The 19,545-nt window shown below is 42.9% G+C and overlaps 1 protein-coding gene across 6 annotated transcripts in view; it reads right to left on the reverse strand.

Moving 5' to 3' along the window:
* DAB1 (DAB adaptor protein 1) overlaps positions 1-19,545 on the reverse strand; it is a 397,274-nt gene that overhangs the window by 248,047 nt on the left and 129,682 nt on the right. The window lies entirely within an intron of this gene.

Consider the following 19,545-nt stretch of genomic DNA (forward strand, 5'->3'; position numbering starts at 1 on the left):
AGGTGGGGAGAGGAAGGTTAGAGAGGGGCTGAGGTTGCTGCCTGGTAATCCTCTCTAAATCATGTGTGGCAAGAGGTAGCAGAAATCATTTCTTAATGTGACTGAGACAAGATCAAAGGATTAAGGGGTTTTGGCAAAGAAGGTGTGGTGTTTGGTCACGAGAATTATAAAAGTAGATCTGCTGAAAAGAACAGCTTGCTAGGTGAAAGTCTGATCATACAGCCCAGGAGCCCTTAAAAAAAGCGAGAGTTCTTTCAGGGGGAAAGGCCAAGGAAAGCCCAGCACGGAATGCCTGCCCACGGGAGCCTCTGCTACACACCAGAGCTACACGCAACCCCCTTTCCGCACCCACCCCCTTCCTCCCGCACGCCTCTCCTGCACATGGGGGGTTACTGTCTGAGCCCTCCAAGTCGTCTACCAACAGAGATGACATCACCCCCTGTTTCCTGAGCCCTCAGCCCATGCCAGGTATTCAAATGCCCCGTGTACCATCCTGCACCATTCCTCCTAAGAACCCCGCAGAGCAGACATAAGTATTTTCACTTTGTAAACAAAGAGACTGAGATGTGGGTATCGAGTAATTTATTTAAAGTTACTCCATAATAATAAAAGTTACTAAGAATAGCACTTACTACGTGGCAGACACCATGCTAAGTGCTTTATAGTTACTCCCAACACCATGAGAGGCGTCGGTCTGTCTATCACAGATGAGAAAGCAGAGTCTGAGAGAGATGAAGTCAGTTGCCCACATTCACCACATGCAGAAGTGGCCAAAACAAGATCCAAATGCAGGTCTCTCTCCTGCTAGAGCCCTTAATTCCTACTCAACATTTGTGCATTCATTCATTCAACAAATATTTACCACGCACCTACTAGGTGCCAGGCACCAGTGCAGGTGCTGGTGGCACCGGAATGAGCACAGGAGCGTCCTCATGGAGTGGAGGCCTCATCTGTGACACTGCCGTGTGCTGGGTGAGCTTTCCCCACTGATACTCATCGAGTGCCTGTTAGTGCAGGCACCGCTTGGCCCCCTCACACTGCTCCCACATGGGAAGTCTACCATTCAGACTCAGGCCTGTCGGAAACGTCACACCTGAGCCGTCGCCACGACTCAGACCATCAGCCCTAACAGGCAGGGTGTGGAGTGGGCGAGGGAGTGTGGGTATGGTGTGAGCTCAGGCTTCCCAAGACTTTTCCTCCAGAATCTTTAGGTCAGTCACCCAAAGTAAACTGAAAGTTGGAAAAAGCTAAAGCAAAAATGCCTCTGTAAGCCTTTCCCCAGCAAAGTTAAACCTGACACCATCCAGTGGGTTTAGGCCGCTCAAAACATGCGAGCTGAAGTGCTGAGTGAACAGGTGCCAACTCAGCTCATTAAGTCCCTGAAGTTTTCATCTTTCCCAAGCTAATTGGCATTAATGCACGGGGTGCCGGATGGCTATTAAGTAGGTAGCTGCAGCAGGCTCTTTAAGATTCAAAACCCAGAGGAGGCTGGGATCAAAGACAGGAACATGATTGTGCATGAAAAGCCGTGTCGGAACTCCACCTCTGTCCTCGCCAATGTTTACTGCACTTTGCGGGGAGGGAAACAGCTGGCGTTTGGCAGGATCACTGTTGCATGTTGCCACTGGGAAGTACTTCTCACTGCTCAGTGTGACTAACCTCTCCCTGACCACACTTCTGTAAATATTTACTGAGCACCTACTCTGTGGCAGGCATTGGGCTACAGGCGGGCACAGTCTGGAGGAGACAGACGCAGGCATGAGGAAAGTACAGCATACTGTGAAAGCCACTGTATTAGAGGCCAGTGCCCAGAAGCCCAGTCGCCCAGGGGAGGGCCTAACTGTGTGTTTGGCAGGGTCCAGGAAGGCGTCCTGGAAGAACTGACATCTAGGCTGAATATTTTTGGTAGTTATGCCTGTTCAGTTCATGCCTCACCACTTTGCATACTACCCTCCGCCCCACCACCAATCATCTACAGGGGGGCTGCAATAACTACTGCCACATCGGATGTCCCTCACTCTTAAACAGACTGTAGGACTACAGGTGGCCACCAGCAGAGCTGAGCTGAGCTTTACAGAAATTCTTTCTCTCTGGAATCTGGAATTGGGACCCTGTGACTCGGCCTCAACTGGGATCTTGAATGCAGGAGCCAGGAAAGCTGGCCACGAGCACAGTGACAAAGGCAAGTCTGACTACACAGAGGAAGCAGCATGATGCAGGTGTCTGGAGAAAAGCAAAGAGAAATAGCTCCGGAGACACTAACGGAGGGAGATGTGTCAGTGTCTGTGTTCTAGGGCTGGGCTCCAGCTCTCTGTGTGCCCGGCTTTCCAGACTGCTTCTGTCCTAAGTGGGCACTATTCCAAGCAACTGTATGATTCCAGAGGAGGCCAGTGTGAAGGCTGAGCAGAGAGCCCTACAGTAGCACAGCGTGCTTGATGACCCATAGGTAACACTCCAGGGCCGAGCTGTCACCTCCTAGGCGGCAGGAAAGCTGCAGGGGCATCTCCCCGCACTGCCACCTCTAGCACAGAACTGGGCGGGACGGACGCACGCACACAGGCTCTCACAAACCTTATGGTCTCAAGACTTAGACGCCCACACGGGCTTTGGTTTTCTCATGGAAACAACAGCAGTAAACTAGCATTTCACTGTATGTAGCCAAACCCTGTGCAGAGGTGCTGACATATACGATTTCATCTGGTTCAGTTCTCTGAGAGATGGGTCCTATCACTCCCATTTTACAAGTTAGCAAATAGAGGATTTGAGGATTTAGAAGCTGCCCAAGGTCACAGCTTAATAAATAAATGGCAGAACCGTGACTGATCAACTTGTAATTCTGAAAGCAGTAATGCAATTGCTAGGCTATATGCTAAAGAATACCTGCATGTTGGTTACTGTGACTTTAACGGAGTGCATTTAAAAAAGGACCCTATGTACACTGGCCACCAGAAAGATGTTCTGGAATCGTGACCCCCAGCCTTCCTGGCATGGGGGAGGGCAGTGGCGGGACAGGCACACTCTTTTTGTTCGTTCTGAGAGCTGTGGGAAGAACACCAGGGCGTCTTCCTTCTTGGGCTGTCAGCACAACAGCTGCCTGCTGTCCTCCATTTAAGCCTTTGCAGGCTATGAAAAGTCAAAATGTTCTGGAAATTACTGGATTAACTGGCCAGAGAATCTGGGCCCCCAACTTCTATTTGTACCACCTTGTACCCCAAGTTTGCCCACCTTTGCCTGTGTGGCATGGGCTGGAACGAGGAGGGGAATCTGAATTGCCAGTGTGCATCAGATGGTAGCAAGCTGAAGGAGTTAGAGGGGATGTCTCATGGCACCTTGTGATATTTAGGAATTTGGAGTATCAGTTTGTTGTAATGTGGAGGCCGTGAGAATGCATCTGGTCAACCTCCCAGTGCAGGGAAGGAACTGACCAAGTGCCCGTCTGCGGCATCCAGACACCCACCTCCACATCGGCCCTGTATTTCCCACAGGCCATTCCCAGCCAGGGATGCAGCAGGGCCAGAGTCCCAGGCAGGCCCTTTCCCAGGAGATAGGGGACTCCTCTGATGGGCGACATTGGCTCAAGAACTCCTCAACAGCCTCGCTGAAGTTTCTTTTTTTTTTTTTTTTTTTTTTTTTTTGAGACAGAGTCTCACTCTGTTGCCCGGGCTAGAGTGAGTGCCGTGGCGTCAGTCTAGCTCACAGCAACCTCAAACTCCTGGGCTTAAGCGATCCTACTGCCTCAGCCTCCCGAGTAGCTGGGACTACAGGCATGCGCCACCATGCCCGGCTAATTTTTTGTATATATATATTTTAGTTGTCCATATAATTTCTTTCTATTTTTTAGTAGAGACGGGGTCTCACTCTTGCTCAGGCTGGTCTCGAACTCCTGACCTCGAGCGATCCACCCGCCTTGGCCTCCCAGAGTGCTAGGATTACAGGCGTGAGCCACCGCGCCCGGCCTCGCTGAAGTTTCTTTAGGACGGCACTGAAGTCTAAGATGCTTCCACCCAAACTTCCTTCCTTCCCTGTCTTTTCATTGGGTCAAACCTGCACTGTGGTCTGATGGCTTCCCTCGCTGCACCCCACTCCCTCCCCATGTTTTCTCACAGGCATGAGAAAGTCGTCTTCCTCCCCCTGTCCTCACCTCCTGTGTCTAGTGGGAATCTCACCAGCCCATGATTGCACCATCTACTGTTGACATCGGAGCCAGGTGAGCAGAGACTGAACAGAAGGAAGACTTTCAAGCTCCTGCTGAAAATGGAAAAGTCTGCCTCAGGGCCTGCAGCGGGACCACCCATGAAAGACGGGCCTTCCAGATGCAAACTCTACACTATTAATTTTTGTCCCTGATGTTGCTGGGTACCACAGGCATTTTCTGAAATGTACCAACCTTAGCAGCCGGCTTCAGAAGGATTTTAGAGATGATTTCACCCATCGAGATGGATAATCCTTCAACTTTGAAATGGAAGATCATAATGCTTTGCCAATCTACTCTGATCCCAGAGAAAATGGACCGATAAAAGAAGATGATTTCAAGGTTTAAAGCTACCTCTTCTAACCCAATCTGCTAAAAATTAAAACCCAGCAAGGCATAGTGAAAAGACTTTTCAACCTGTCATTCTTATAAAACAGAGATACTAAATAGGCCCCAAATTCTCTCACTGAAAATAAAATAGAGGCTAGAGTGGTGGACACTGTTGTAAGTCAGAGGCTGGAGCTTCATCACTTGCTTGGCTTTGGGCCTCCCACAAATTTCAGTTTCCTCTTTCAGAAATGAAGATGATTACCTTAAATGAGATGGGACAAAAACACATAGAACAGTATCAAGTGCACTGTAAGTACTCGATACATATTAGCCATCACATAGTAGTCTATTTTTATTGTTTTTTCACACAGATTAACTGAGATAAGGGCACCTGGCATAGGTACCATTAGTGAATGTTTATTTTTTCTGAATCTAAACCATGGGCTTAAACACTTAAAAAAAAGGGACTTATGCAAGTTTCCTCTTTAAGAGGCAAGGGAGGGTAAGGAGGAGAAAGAGACTAATATGTAAGTAAGGTCTAGGATACGTGTTTGTCTTCATTTCCTTTCAAGATCTTTACTGTATTTTTTGTTTGATTGCAAGCAGTTCTAATCCTTCTGATGGATATGTGTGCTGTGCTCTCAAGAAGATAAAGAAAGAGAGAGAGAGAATATAAAACTATATACTCACAAGCAATGATGGATGCCAAGGACAAAAAATTTCCAGTAGACCTGGTCTATAAATTGTCATTTAAATTTGCAATTTAAAAACACTGTCTGACTTTTTGATTTAGCTGACTGTATAGGAGAGACAAATAATGGAATCCTAATAAGCAATGTTTAAATGACATCTCCAGTCTCCCAGACAGAGAGGGCAGCAGTAGAATTCTAAGAGAAAATAAATCTACCAAGAGTAGGAAAGACGACCAGAACTAAATAGTTGCACTAATCACTTGATGATAGATACCAGGAAAATGTATTTTTGGCTGTTTAAAATTCGGATCCTTAACAGACGACGGGTAGGTTATCAGCTAAAAAAAACCCCTAAAGTCATTGCGAGGGAACAAAACTAAGCTCTGTTTTTACATTCCATCACATTAAAACAGATGAACTAAAAAATCAAGACACCAGGACAACATATTAGAGCTGATAAGCTGAGGTTAAAAGATTTGAACTGCAAAAAAAAAAAAAAAAAAAAAGAAGAAGAAGAAGAAGAAAGAAAAGAAAAAAGAAACACCCACACTCACAGGCATCTATTGGCAGATCTTAATTTCAGCGCTTTACTAGAGTGGTGGTCACCAGTGGCGACACATCCGCAAAGGGGAGTCTACCCCTAAGTCTCAGTTTCTTCTCGCTGCAGGAGAAAGTGTTAGCATCTTCCCCTGGCCACAAAATACAGAAGATAAACACTGCATCCATTCAAGGATGAAAACAGAAATGAACCATTGGCTACTAAAAGCAGTTCTGTAAAACACAGCTTAAGCGAGATTTGGCAAATTTGAAAATGCACCAGTGAAAACGGCAACAATGACAGAAGGGTTGGGAGAGAGGTTTTGTGAGAAAAAGCTAAAGAAAATTAGATCACTTAGCATTTTTAAAAATGATGACTGCAGAAAGTTTAAGATATGGGAATAGCTTCAATTCTGAGGTTTAGTGAAAACGTAATGCAGAATTAAAACAGTAGGATCAGACTAGATTGCATGTGTTTACATGCTTGTATACACATAGTTATGTGCAGGAAAAAAAAAAGATTGGAAAAAAAATATATACCTAAGCATTAACTGTTCTCACTTAAGGCCAGGACACAACTTCAGAATCCTCTATAGAGTGTTCAAGGCAGCCATTTAAATCGACCAGCATTGGCAAATTACACAAAATCTATTTGCAATCTATAACTTAGAGAGCAGAGAAGGAGGAGAAACCACTATAATCATTATTTCAAAACATCAAAGAAAAACTAATGGAATATAAATTACAGATTCTAGGAAAACATAGGCCAAAGGCCAAAGAATTACCTATCTAATATAGGCTATTCTATTGTTTAACAAATACTTCGTAAGCGCATACTATGTACCTGGCCTGATGCATAATACAAAAACCCTGCAATCATCATATAGCCCTTAATAAAATCAACATTTTGACAATTCACGATTCAACTAGCATCTCTTAAATACCTACTATGTGCCAAAGGCTGCAAAAGGTACCTTCAAAAAGACATTCAGTTGTTTCATTTTCCACTATTTTGAACTTCAGCTAGGAGATTAGTCATGAAAAGCTGCTACGGTCAACAAAGCATAGATTTTGAAATCAGACTGCTCAGGTTCAAATCCTAACTTTGCTAGTTTCTAGCTATGTGCAGGAAAGTGAATCTCTATGAATTTAGGTTCCGATATATGCGTGTGAAAAATGAAATGAGAGTAAACACTTAAAATGTCCGGTGTATTAGTCTTCTTCTCCATAGGGAAATGGTTTTATTTCTTGCAAACTTAAATATCACATACCTTCTACTATTTAATCATAGCCTCAACCTGACCAAAAGTCACTGAGTACTGCCTAAGATAGCAGAAACAAGTCTTTCAGAGCCTCATGAAACAAGGGCTAGAAGAGATCTTCGTGAGTCACACATTTCCCACCTGCTATCAAGCATCGAGCTACCTTTCCTAAGTCCAACCTGACTTTAGCTCTCGTGACTATCCATCACTGCTTCAGTACGACATCCAACGTCTTTAGCACACGCTTCTGTATCGCTGTTAATAAGGGATACGGGGATGATCATTTTCCCAATGATAGGGGTCCTGATCCTTTTTAGGATCACATAATAAGAACATTTTTCATTGTTGGAGATAATTCCCCTTCCCGTGCACATTTGTCAAAGGCAGTTTCCAACAGTCCCGTACATCATCCTGAAATACATGATAAGATTCAGGTCTGCTATTCATCATCTGCTGGGCTTCTTCCAATGCAAGTTCCTGCATAGCTTTTCTTGCCTCTGGTTTAACAATTAGAATGCAAGTTCTCCCCAGAGCAGTATTGCCAGCCAGGGGAGGTTGAAAGATTCAAGTGACAACGGTCCCAAATTTAAGGGATGTGAATTTGCAATGATGACAGAGAAATCCTTTCTAAAGGTAAACTGCATCTGTAGGTACCCATTTGCAACAGGAACAAGATTCCTAAGAATTGAGCTTTCCCTGAGGTTTTATTTGATGGCCACTGTTGGGAAACAGCATGGTGTAGTGGAAAGATCTGTGCTTTGGATCATTTAGACCTGAGTTTAAAATTTCTGTTATTTCATTTACGTGATGAGTGACCTTAATGTATCTGAGTATGTTTCCTCATCTGTATAATGGGAGTATTATCAAACTCGTAATTCTCTTGTAAAGATTTTAAAAGGTATTGTATTCTTTGCCTGGCATTTAGTAGTCACATAATTAATATCATTTCCCACTTTCCCCACTGGTAACACTTTAATTTTCTTCCTCCCAGCTTTAAGAGGATATAATATGATACAAAAGACACAGTCTCTGCTATCAAGTCTCATCTCAATACACAAGGTAGAAAGGAACAACGGGGTATAAAGTGGAATCCTAATTTACAGAAGAAAGAAATAAGAGCTTCATCTGGAGTGAAACCAGTAAACTGAGAATCACAAGGGAAGACAGGCTTAATTCCATGGAAGGAGAGGAATGCTAAGGAAGAGCTTCATGGCAGTACCGTCTGAGCTGTGTCTCGGAGGATCAGCTGGACCCAGACAGGCAGAAAAGAGAGGGGGGTACTTCTTCCAGGTTCACAGGAGAGTGGAAGCAAACTCGTGCATGCTCAAGGAGGGCCGAGCAGGGCGATGTGCTCAGAATGTGCCAGGTGCATATAAGGCACACACAGCGTTTGCTGTATTGATTAGTGAGACAGAACCTCAAGGCCGTTCGGAACATAGGTTCTGGCTTACAGCATGGACTTCGTCTCGTCTCTCCAAATTCTCACATTCATCATCTGTAAACTTGAGATTTTTAAAAAGTAGCTACCTCAAAAGAATGTCCTGAGAAAACACATGTAAAGGTCTGTATACATTGCCCGATATTTTGTAACTGCTGACAGATATATTAGCTACCGTCATCACTGGCATCATTATTATTATTATTTCTGGTTTGGGAATGCCCACTGGAAGGTGAATTGGGTTGATAATATAATATTCAAAGATTTAGGGAATTTGCAAAATTTCCTGGTCTGCTCTTTCAGAGTCTTTATTCCAAATTAAGATCTAGAAATGATGCTTTCCTTTAACATAATATTATATAGTAGGCCCTCTGTATCCACCTGTGATTGGTTCCAGGATCCCCACAGGTAGTCAAATCTGAGGATACTCAAGTCTCTTACATAAAATGCCATAGTATTGGCATATCACTTACTCACATCCTCCTATACACTTCAAATCATCTCTAGATTACTTATAATTCCTAATGCATTATAAATGCTATATGAGAGCCATTATACTGTATCATTTTTATTTATGTATTGTTATTTATTTTTTTGTCAAGTATTTTCAATCCATGGTTGGCTGAATCTACAAATGCAGAACCTTAGATACAGAGGGCCAACTGTATATCCAAAAGAACTAAAAGCAGGGTCTCGAAGAGATGTTCGTATATGCATGTTCATAGCAGCATTATTCACAATAGCCAAGAGGTAGAAGCAACCCAACTGTCTCCTGATGGATGAATGGATAAACCGTGGAAGGAAAATACGTGCAGTCAGTCCCCTACAGGATCTGCAACTGGCTGAATCTACAGATGTGAACCCTGCAGATACAAAGGGCCGACTGTACATTTTGACTCATATGCAGTCAAAATCCTTCAAGTTCACGTAGCTTTACCTTTTTATATCTGGAAAATGTAGAGTAACTGACACACTCCTTAGAAGGGAAATGTACCCTTCTCAATCACGTGGAGCCTTCTGAGTAGCAACCTTCTGCAGGCCACAGATAAGAGAGAGAAGTGAAGTGCTAGGACTTCCCTTACCTTTTTAATTCCCTTTCTAACTACACAACATAGTCTGCCCTCACTCCTTTCTCTTGCTGAGGCCATCTCAACCTTACAGTGCTCCTACTGGAATCTGCAGGAAGATATCGTTCAGTGCAAGCATGACTTGGTATTTGGTAAGAGGACACATGATTCCATAGGGAGCAGCTTAGTCCAATGTTAAGCATGTGGACAGGCTCTGAGGTCAGAGAATCTATGTGCAAATGGGTCCCTTTACTTACAAGTTGTGTGAGCTTGGGCACACTTTCGATCTCTCTGAGCCTCCGCTGTCTCTTATGTAAAATGGGAATACTTGACTAAAGGCCGTTTTCAAGCTTAAATGAGAAAACACAGACACATGGGCACATAAACAACAGACATTAGTTCCTCCTTCACCTGCACTCCCACCTCTCCTCTGCCTTTGATCTATGCATGCTCTCTTGGTGGACTATGCAGAAACACTCAGCCTTGCAACACATGTGCCCTGACCATACTAGGTGGGCCATAATAGGAGGGGACTGCTGACATCCCAGCACATCTTGGAACACCATTTGCCCAGCAAACTCTGCTGACAGTCAAACCATATGCTCTGGGTCATTTACTGATTATCTGTAAAGACAAAGGCTCTCCAAGAAAAAAACGTATACTTAACCTGACTCACAGCGACATCAAGGACTTGGAGGGCTAATGTGAAGGGCTTTGTTCTTCCAAACATCAAAATTCAGGCCCAGCCACTGCCAGAGGCAGCACACTGAGCTTAATGAAGCAGTGGGATGAACTAATATGGCAAATCTTATAGCTCTTACTACCAATATGGCCCACATCACGCTAAATTACAGCACCAGACATGATTGGACACACATCACAAAAGGAGAAGTAGCTCTCTGAATTGTAGGAATTTTGAACACCACATAATAAGATTCTCAAGAGCCAGCTCTTAGGGGAGATGGGGTTTTCTTTTTAACTTTCTTTCTCCTTGTGCAAATCATTCTCCCTGACAGTTTATGATAATTAATTCAACAAACGTTTATCGGCTATCTACCATGTGCCAACTACTATGCTAGGAACTCATGGCTAAAGAAACATAGAAATAAGCAAAAAATTATAGAAAAATATGTGGTAAGTGTGATGAGTTAAGTACAGGGTGCTATAGGACCCCCCAAAAATCCAGGGGAGTCAGGTGAGGTTTTCTTAGCCATAAGTTCATTCATTCATCACTTATTTATTCAACATACATTGTCGTGCATCTTTATCTTTCAGCAAGGTGCTTAGTGGCAGAAGTGGCTAAAAAAACAGTCCCTGCTCTTACAGATCTTCCAGCCTAGTGAGCGATAAAGAGCAGTAAAATGACAATTAAAATAATAGATTAAGATGGAGAAAATATGAGGAGCTTGAGAACACACAGAGCAATCATGACCCACAACTGGGGGGCATGTGGGTGGGTTGCAATGGGTCACTAAACTATTTTAGAAGAAAATATATCTAACTTAAAACTAAAGGATACATGGAGTTAGCTTTGAAAGGGATAAAGAAAAATGTACTCCTGGGAGAAGAAAAAGCATGTGCACAACTCCAAATATGAAAAACAATGTGGTAGGGTCAGGGAGCTGAAATTAATTGAGTGAGCCCCCGAGTGGAATATGACTAGGAAAAGTGGAAAGGGGTGTGTCTGGAAAAATATGAAGGGGTCAGCCCAGAGAGGGCCTCTCTGAAGCCACGATCAGCAGTGTGGACTTTATGCTGGGGCAGGAGGACACTCCTGATCAAATCTCCATGTCACTGAGCAGTGCCAAGGACAGCTTGGAGATAGATAGCGATGGAAACCTCAAGCCATTTAGGGGGATGTTAGGATAATCCAGACGAAAGCTGAGGGCAGCCTGGACTACTTTCAGGCAGGGACAGCGAGGAAAGAAACAATGAATGGATTTGAAAGGCACGCAGAAGGTCACGCGAATTGATGACCAGAGATGAATTAAATTAGGATGTTAGGAAGCTCAAAATGTTAAGAATCGTGGCCCAATCCAATGGTCTCTGAATGTGGAAGATGGCCAGGAATAGCAAGATGATCTAAGTGGAAAGAGTGGTCGGCACAAAAGTCACAAAGGTATGTGTCCTGAGACCTGAAGCTTAGCGGCTTAGGGTATGAGGAGGCAAAGGGACAGAAAAGGAGAAGGGGAATGGGCCATGTTTCAAAGGGCTTGATACTTGAAGTGTTGTCCTACAGAGTATGAGACTGGGAGTACTGAACAAGTGCGAGGAGAAAAAGAAGTGGGAAGACAGATTTGCAGAAAGCCTGATCCAACAAGGGAACCGGTTAGAATGAGGTCCTGAACCAAGTCATCAATTAAACTTGAAACAAGTTTGTCTTCATGGAATGACCACCCTGAGTGAGGTGTCCTGCCATAAATTCAAGGCCCTGTGACCACAGAGAACATAGAAGAAGTCTCTTTCCAATGCAGCATGTGGTATGATCCATACATCCCATAAAGCACTGAACTTACTGGCCCCCCAAAATTACTCCCTCACTCCAAACTCTTCAGCCCAAGAGCTTTACCGATCAACCTCAGAGAAATTTATGTTTTCTTATAATTAAATCCTTGATTTTGAATTTTGAAAGCCTGCAAATCACAGAGTCTGTAGAGAACAATTAGATCACCAAGACTGAAAACCCTGCCAAGACAGATGGCACCATAAATTTACATGGTGTGGCTAATACGTTCCTATGGCCATCCCCAAAGAGAGCGATTCCCCTGTAATTTCTTCACATCCTCCAACACTCCAGCATCAAGCCACAGGGCTAAGCCACAGAATGCATTCAGGGGAAGACAGTAGGAAGACTTTACTGTCGGGCAGACCTAGTCTAGTACATGGCAACTCACGCAGACAAGCCACGTGACCTGGGGCAAGTCTCTTGACCATTCTGAACATTATTTTCTTACATATTCGATGGCGTAATGTAAGAGTTGGGCTCTCTAGGGACAATTTATCTAAAATGGCTAGCATGCAGGAAGCATAAATGATGGCTATTAATAAATGTTTGTACCTTGACGACACGGTCCATGTTGTTTTGTATTTCCTGTTCACACTCTTATTCTTGGAACAGCATCCATCTGAAGACAGATGCTTCCTTTTTCTGACTACCCCAGATACTTCTGGAGAAGAAGGCCCTTCTTTCTCTCTGTATGCCCTATACCACTAAAAGAAGTGCTGCCTCTAGGGGTGGTGGGAGTTGGGGGCCACAGGGGTAGGGAAAGGTTTTTTTTTAAAATTTCAGAATATTAGGGATTAATAAAATGTGGCATATGTGTATTGTGGAGTACTACTCAGCCATAAAAAAGGGGCGAACTGATACCTTTTGGAACAAACCTGGATGGAACTGGAGACCATTCTTCTAAGTGAAGTATCACAAGAATGGAAAAATAAACACCACATGCACTCACTACTAAATTGGAACTAATGGATCAATACTTATGTGCACATATGGAAGTAAATTTAATGGGAGTTTCTTTATCTTGATTCTATGTATAGAGTTCTGTGCTGGTTGTTTTATATTTGTGAAGTTATGTAATCCTCACTGCAATACTCTGAGATAGGTACTACTATTAGCCCAATTTTACAGATGAAGAAGATGAGGCTCAGAAAGATTAAGTAGCTGGCCCAAGATAGACAAGTAGAAAATGTGCTGAGCCTTGATTCAAACTAAAGATCATCTAATTCTAAAGCCTGGGCTCTTTTCAGGAGTCTTCGTCATAAGGAAGGTTAACGAGGTTAATCCTAAGAACGTAAGTAGGTTTGGAATCCATCAAGCTGAAGGAGCTCCAGCCCAGGGAGTCATTCCCGGGTTGCAACCCTGGCTCTGCCACTGGGCAACTGAGTGACCACTGGCAAGTCATCTTCCTCTTGAGACCTCAACTGCGAGAACCAGGCTCTGGCCTGCCCCCAAATAATGAATTCCCTAGAACCTTTCATAGGCATCCACTCCTAGAGAACGTATTCACATTTTAATGCATATGAATTTTCAGGATATTATGTGACTTGTCTTTATTAAGATAAAAATTCACTTGCTTTTGGTCAGGAGGACAATAAAAAGCGTTTTAATAAGAATTTTCCTCATGATGATAAATACGCAATATTTTAATTAAGAAAAATAAGCTTGGAATAAAGTAACATTTACATGTTTTATGAACAGTAATAGACTGGAGATGAATAAAAGCAGCAAAGTAGAGGAACAACGTATTTTTCACAGGAGGATGAGCCATATGAAAATCACAAGGGCCTCCCCTCGGCCAGCAGTTCCTGGACCACAGCATAGAGCAGCTAACGCTGGGATCTCCTTCCCAGGGGTTTCTCTCTTCCCCAGAACACGAGCACAGCCTGGGCTCATGGCTGGGGCTGGATAAACGTTTGTGGACAAAAGAATTGATGAATTAATTAAATATGCCTCTCCTACGTCTCAAATTTGGCCTAGCAGATATTATTTCTACATCCATTTGGTGACTGAGGACACCAAAACTCAAAAGTGAAGGGTGGGCTTGAGGTATGAACCCAAATATCCAGTTAGCCAGTGTCTAGACTGACCCCCCAACGGCCTTCCCTGTAGGACAGCAGCAGCAGACAGAAGCGATGATAAGTAAGCCTGATGAAAAGATTTTTTGTTACAAAATTAATTTCCCAGGGTCCTGAGGATCCAATGAGATAATCAATATGACAGCACTTTAAAAGCTCCTAAGAGGTAAGCCGACGTTAGCAGAGGTTATTTCCTGGGACTACCTGGCCAGCTATGCACTCAGGACCCTGGGTATGGCATTACTGAAACCATTCATTAACCTAAATTGACCAGAATTTTCTAAGAATTCTCCAAAGTTAGCACGGCTGCTGAGGTACAGAGCCAGGGGTCAAATTCGGTTTGCTGTGACTCCAAATCTGAGGCACCTGCCGCGTGCCCACCAGCTTCTCCTGGATCCTAGGACAGCCTGGATTCCCAGGGCCAAAATCCTCCTGGTAGGAAATAATACGGTAGCTTGTTGTTGTTGTTGTTAACTGATGATCCTGGGGTATAGCTCTAACATAAATATAAGGAAAGTAAATAGGTTTAACTATTTCCAGGTGTTTTTAGAAAATAAGGAGATAATGCTGAACTGCGATCTCAGAAGGACAAGGACAGAAACACTAACACTGACTAAGCCAGACCATGTTGGGGACCCTGAAGGCTGGGGGCTGGTTACCCATGTTGGGGATCCTGAAGGCTGGGGGCTGGTTACCCATAATATCTCCCTTACCCTTCTGAGGACAAGTGGAAGTACTATTAACACACACACACACCACTTTAAACCAGGCTCAAAGAGGCTAAACAACATTTCTCTAATTACACAATGGATAAAGAGTAAGAACGGAAGCCAGGTCTGCTGGGCACCAAAGTCAGGACTGTTTCCACTACACTAAGCTGCCAGATGGTGCTGACTGCAAACCCCAGGCACTGCCCCCTAGAAATATCTGTGTCTGTTCATCAGGGGACCCATTCCTCTACCACACTCTGCCACTGGGTGCCCTCATACGAGGGTTACAAATAACAAGAATTGTGTCAACTGATTCCCCTCCTTTGATGGTAGGTAACGAACCTGAAAGTACACATTCTCTTCCTCTGGCCCTCCATCCAATTCCACTCTGGGAACAGGCACCATTTGACAAGTTGTATGTGCAGTGACACAATCCAATAAAAATAAAATGAAGCAAACAACTTTATTTTTCACAACATCCATCCCTTATTTCAACTGTGAATACTCTAGTTACATTTCATACAGGGCCTGCCTAGAAACTCATTTTGTGCTGAAATAGGCCCCTGTGTGACTTGTATTTGAAACCATCTGGCTTGCTTGCAGCAGCCTGGGTTAAAGACCCAGGGTGATACATTCATGAGAAACTCTTAAAGGGCCTCTTAACTTTCTCCATGCCTCTCTTTCTTACTACAAATGACCCACGTTGTCACGTATTCTTTTTCAGGAAATAAAGTATCTGCCCCAGGAACCATCTAAATCTTACCTGGGGTAAAAATGCTTCTATTTTACAATATTATTACATAATACGGGACATGTACTTATGATATAATGTAAAATAACAAAACAGGAGGTCAAATTGTATGAAGAATATGATCTCAACTACATACTATCCTGGAAAATCAGTCTCAAAAAAGTAACTTAAAATGTTAATAGTTATTTTTGTGAGATTATGTATGATTACTCTGTATTTTCTAACTTTGGTAATATGCACATATAGCTTTTAAAAAGTTAAATGAAATTACTAAAAAAAGAAAATGATAATTTTTTTCCAGAAAGAGGCCTTAATATTATTCAGTGCTTCCTTTCCACCAAAATCATTATATAAAGATATTACTTTAACTAATACCAGACAGGAAGATTGTCCAAGGAAAGAAAGTGACACACCCGTGTTGCTGATAAATACAGATACAAAAACTATTCCTTACCTAAAAAATTAAATCCATCATGGTGTAGAAAATAATATATTATGACCAAGTAAGGTCTGCCCCAGATATGAAGATTAGAATATCTATCAGTCAAATTCACAATGATATAAATTATAAGAGGAAGTATATATGTGTATATATATACATATATATATAATCATTGAAATAAATACAAAAAAGTATACAGTAAAATTCAACATGCAAATTCAGGATTAAAAAATACTTTCTAGAAAATAATACATAAAGGGTAGAATTAATAAATTATCTTTAGTAAAACCTTAAATGTCACATTCAAATGTAATCTAGAAGCATTTCCATTAGTTCAGGAACAAGACAAGAATACCTACTGTCACTAAATATCCTAATGACAGATCCAGCCAATGCAATAAGAAAGGAAAAAGAAGTATTTAAGGATTAGACAGGAAGGCAGAAACCTATTTGCAGGTTTTATGTTGTTGCCATAGAAAGCTAAGCAGAGTCGGAGAAAGTATTAGTAAAAGAGCTTAAAAATATCATTATATTCAAGATTCAAGATCAATATGTAAATTGTTTATTCCTTTTAAACTTCTATTTATCTTGGCCAAGTTAACAAGATTTAACAGAATACTTATTATTCCATAGTCAAAATGGAAGAACAAGAAATGAATTAGTGCTGTTGCAAGCATATTCTTTCTCTTTCTCTGTAATGTATGTGCTTTCATGGTACCTTAGTCCAGACAAGTATGCTGAGAATAGAGACTGTTTATCACCATTGCACAATTACAAGCAATTGCAAAATATCGCTCTGGGATAAATTAGCTATATACTTTCCAAGAACCCCTTGGGTATAAAATGGGATGAGAGAAAACAATGTAATCATGATAATGATGACAAAATAAAGAGGAAGAGGAGGAGGGGGAAGAGAAGGAGAGAGGAGGAAGAGGTGGGTATTATGGACTGATTATTTATCTCCCACCAAAATTCACATGTTGAAACTCCAGTGTGATGGTCTTGGAGACAGGGCCTGTGGGAGGTAATCAGGGCGAGATGACATCATGAAGGTGGGGCTCTCATGATGGGATTAGCAGCCACATAAGAGAAGGAGAGAGAGAGAAAATTTGTTTTCTTTCTCTACCACGTGAAGACACAATGAGAAGGCCACCATCTACAAGCCAGGAAGAGAGTCTTCACCTTACTGTGTTTGGAGTGTTAGACAAATGCCTCACTGAACTGGCTGCCACCTTGATCTTAGACTTCTGGCCTCCAGATCTCTCAGAAATATGCTTCTATTGTTTAAGCCACCCAGTCTATGGCATTGTGTTATGGCAGCTCTAGCTGATTAAAATAGGATGGATGATGGGAGAAGAGAAAAAGAAAAGAAGGAGCAAAGGTAAATGGTGAAAGATGACAAGGAAGAATGGGGAAGAGAAGGGATGAGGAGAGGAGGAGGGAGGGAGAGAGAAAGAGAAGAGGAAGAGGAAGACAGCTAAGCTTTGTGGAGCACTTAATACACACCAAGTAATATGCTAAGTACTTTATTTGCCTTATTTCAATTGATCTTCATAATGAGCCTGTCAGTTTACACTATTATATCCTCATTTTACAGATGAGGAAAATGAAGCTCAGAAAGATTAAATAACTTTCTAAGGTCACACAGTGAGAAGGTGGTAGAGCCAGAATTTGAACCCAGCTCTGCTTGCCAAGACTCCACGGTATTAGCACCGACTCACTAGAGGACACTTCTCACATATATACTGTGCTGATCTTAGAACCTCTTAGGACATGAAGGGCGGCTCTGAAAGGGTCACCTTCACACCCCCTTCCCAATTCCCCAACTAAGCAATGTTCTGAAAACCTGAATCCTCTCCTCTGAATGCTTCTTGTTTTGCATGTTAAAATTGAGAATGAAAAAATATGCACTAAGATACCATTTTTTAATGCATCAAGCATTCAAGAGTGCAAGTTTGGTGGAAAGGTTAAATTTGAAGCAAAAATATAACTTGTCAGTTTCCACTACAAAAGCATTTGAATTCTAGTACATACTGGGCTCCACAATCTTTTTCCACAGAACAGTTCTTCCAAGACCTGTTCTCTCACCCACTTGCTTTCCTTTTACTATTCTTAAACCATGATGCATAAAAAACAAGGTTTACATTAATTTTTAGGTAACAAAATAGACTGCCTCCAAAATATTTGTGTTTCAAATAGACATCAAAAACAAAAGCAAAATTTATAGTCCTTCCTGGGTTTTGGCTGTCCAAGAGCTGCATATGTATTACGTTTACATCCCTTGATTCATGTAGGGTGTCAGACAAATGCCATCACAAAACATAACCGGGCAGGCACAGTGATGTCTCCAGAAAATCTCTGCCTCTACAAAGCAGCCAAGGGCTTCCTGGTTTGCAATTCTACGTTGACAGATTTCGAGACCTGAAAGAGAGCTCTGTTCATCTCCTTCCATGCAGCAGAGAAAACAAGGAAGGGAAAGAACCGAAATCACAGAAAACACACACACACACACACACAGAGCAAGAAGTTGCTTATATCTAATCACAACGGGGGATGAACTTAGAACCATGGAAGGCATGGTCCTAAGCTATGGGACCAAATTCTTCAGAAAACATGAAAAGTCACAGAATTACTTCATTATCACACTATGCATGCCGGTCTTCATCACCAGACATCTGTGTCCCGTCTCTGTCAAGCACTTTCTAAGTGTTGAGAATTTGAAGGTGAACAAGATGTCCAGCTCTGAAGGAGTTTACATGGGACATTTTTAATAAAGTGAAATGCTAACAAAGGGCCAAGGAAACAAACAAGGTCACATAGTGACCCCAATTTGGGAATAAGGAAAGGCTCCACGGGAGGCTCCACTGCACTCAAACCTGGTGAATAGCAGGAGTCAGTCTAGAAAAAAGTGAAGAACGAAAGGATTTTAGGAAGGATTAATAGTCCAGTGGTTCTCCAAGTGTGGTCTCCAGACCAGCAGAATCAGCAACACCTGGGAACTTGTTATAAATGCAAAGTCCGGGGTCCCAGCTCAGACATACTGAATCAGAAACTCCAGGGACTGGGCTCAGGAATCTGTGCTTCAGCAAGCCCTCCAGGTGCTCCTGGTGCTGCTGGGTTTGAGAACCAATGGTATACGCAAAGATGAACTACAACAGGCAGAATGCCTGGAGCAGCGGCCCCCAACCTTTTAGGCACCAGGGACCGGTTTCATGGAAGACAATTTTTCCATGGACAGGTGCAGGGATTGGAGTGGGAGGTGGAACTCAGGTGGTGATGCAAGTGATGGGGAGTGGCTGTAAATACAGATGAAGCTTCACCCGCTTGCCACCACCCACTCACCTCCTGCTGTGCACCGTGCACCTCCCCACTGCTGCCTCCCGCCGCCCGCCCCTCCATTTCCTAAGTTTCATTGAAGACAATTTTTCCATGGACCCTGACGATACTGGTCTGCGGCTCGAGGGTTGGGGACTATAGGCCTGGAGGGTAAATTGGGAGAGAGAGACATTGCTGGAGGGAGGGTAGAAGGCATATCCAGAAGGG

The sequence above is a fragment of the Eulemur rufifrons genome, chromosome 8, assembly GCF_041146395.1.
Source record: "Eulemur rufifrons isolate Redbay chromosome 8, OSU_ERuf_1, whole genome shotgun sequence".
In the NCBI taxonomy this organism is placed as follows: domain Eukaryota; kingdom Metazoa; phylum Chordata; class Mammalia; order Primates; family Lemuridae; genus Eulemur; species Eulemur rufifrons.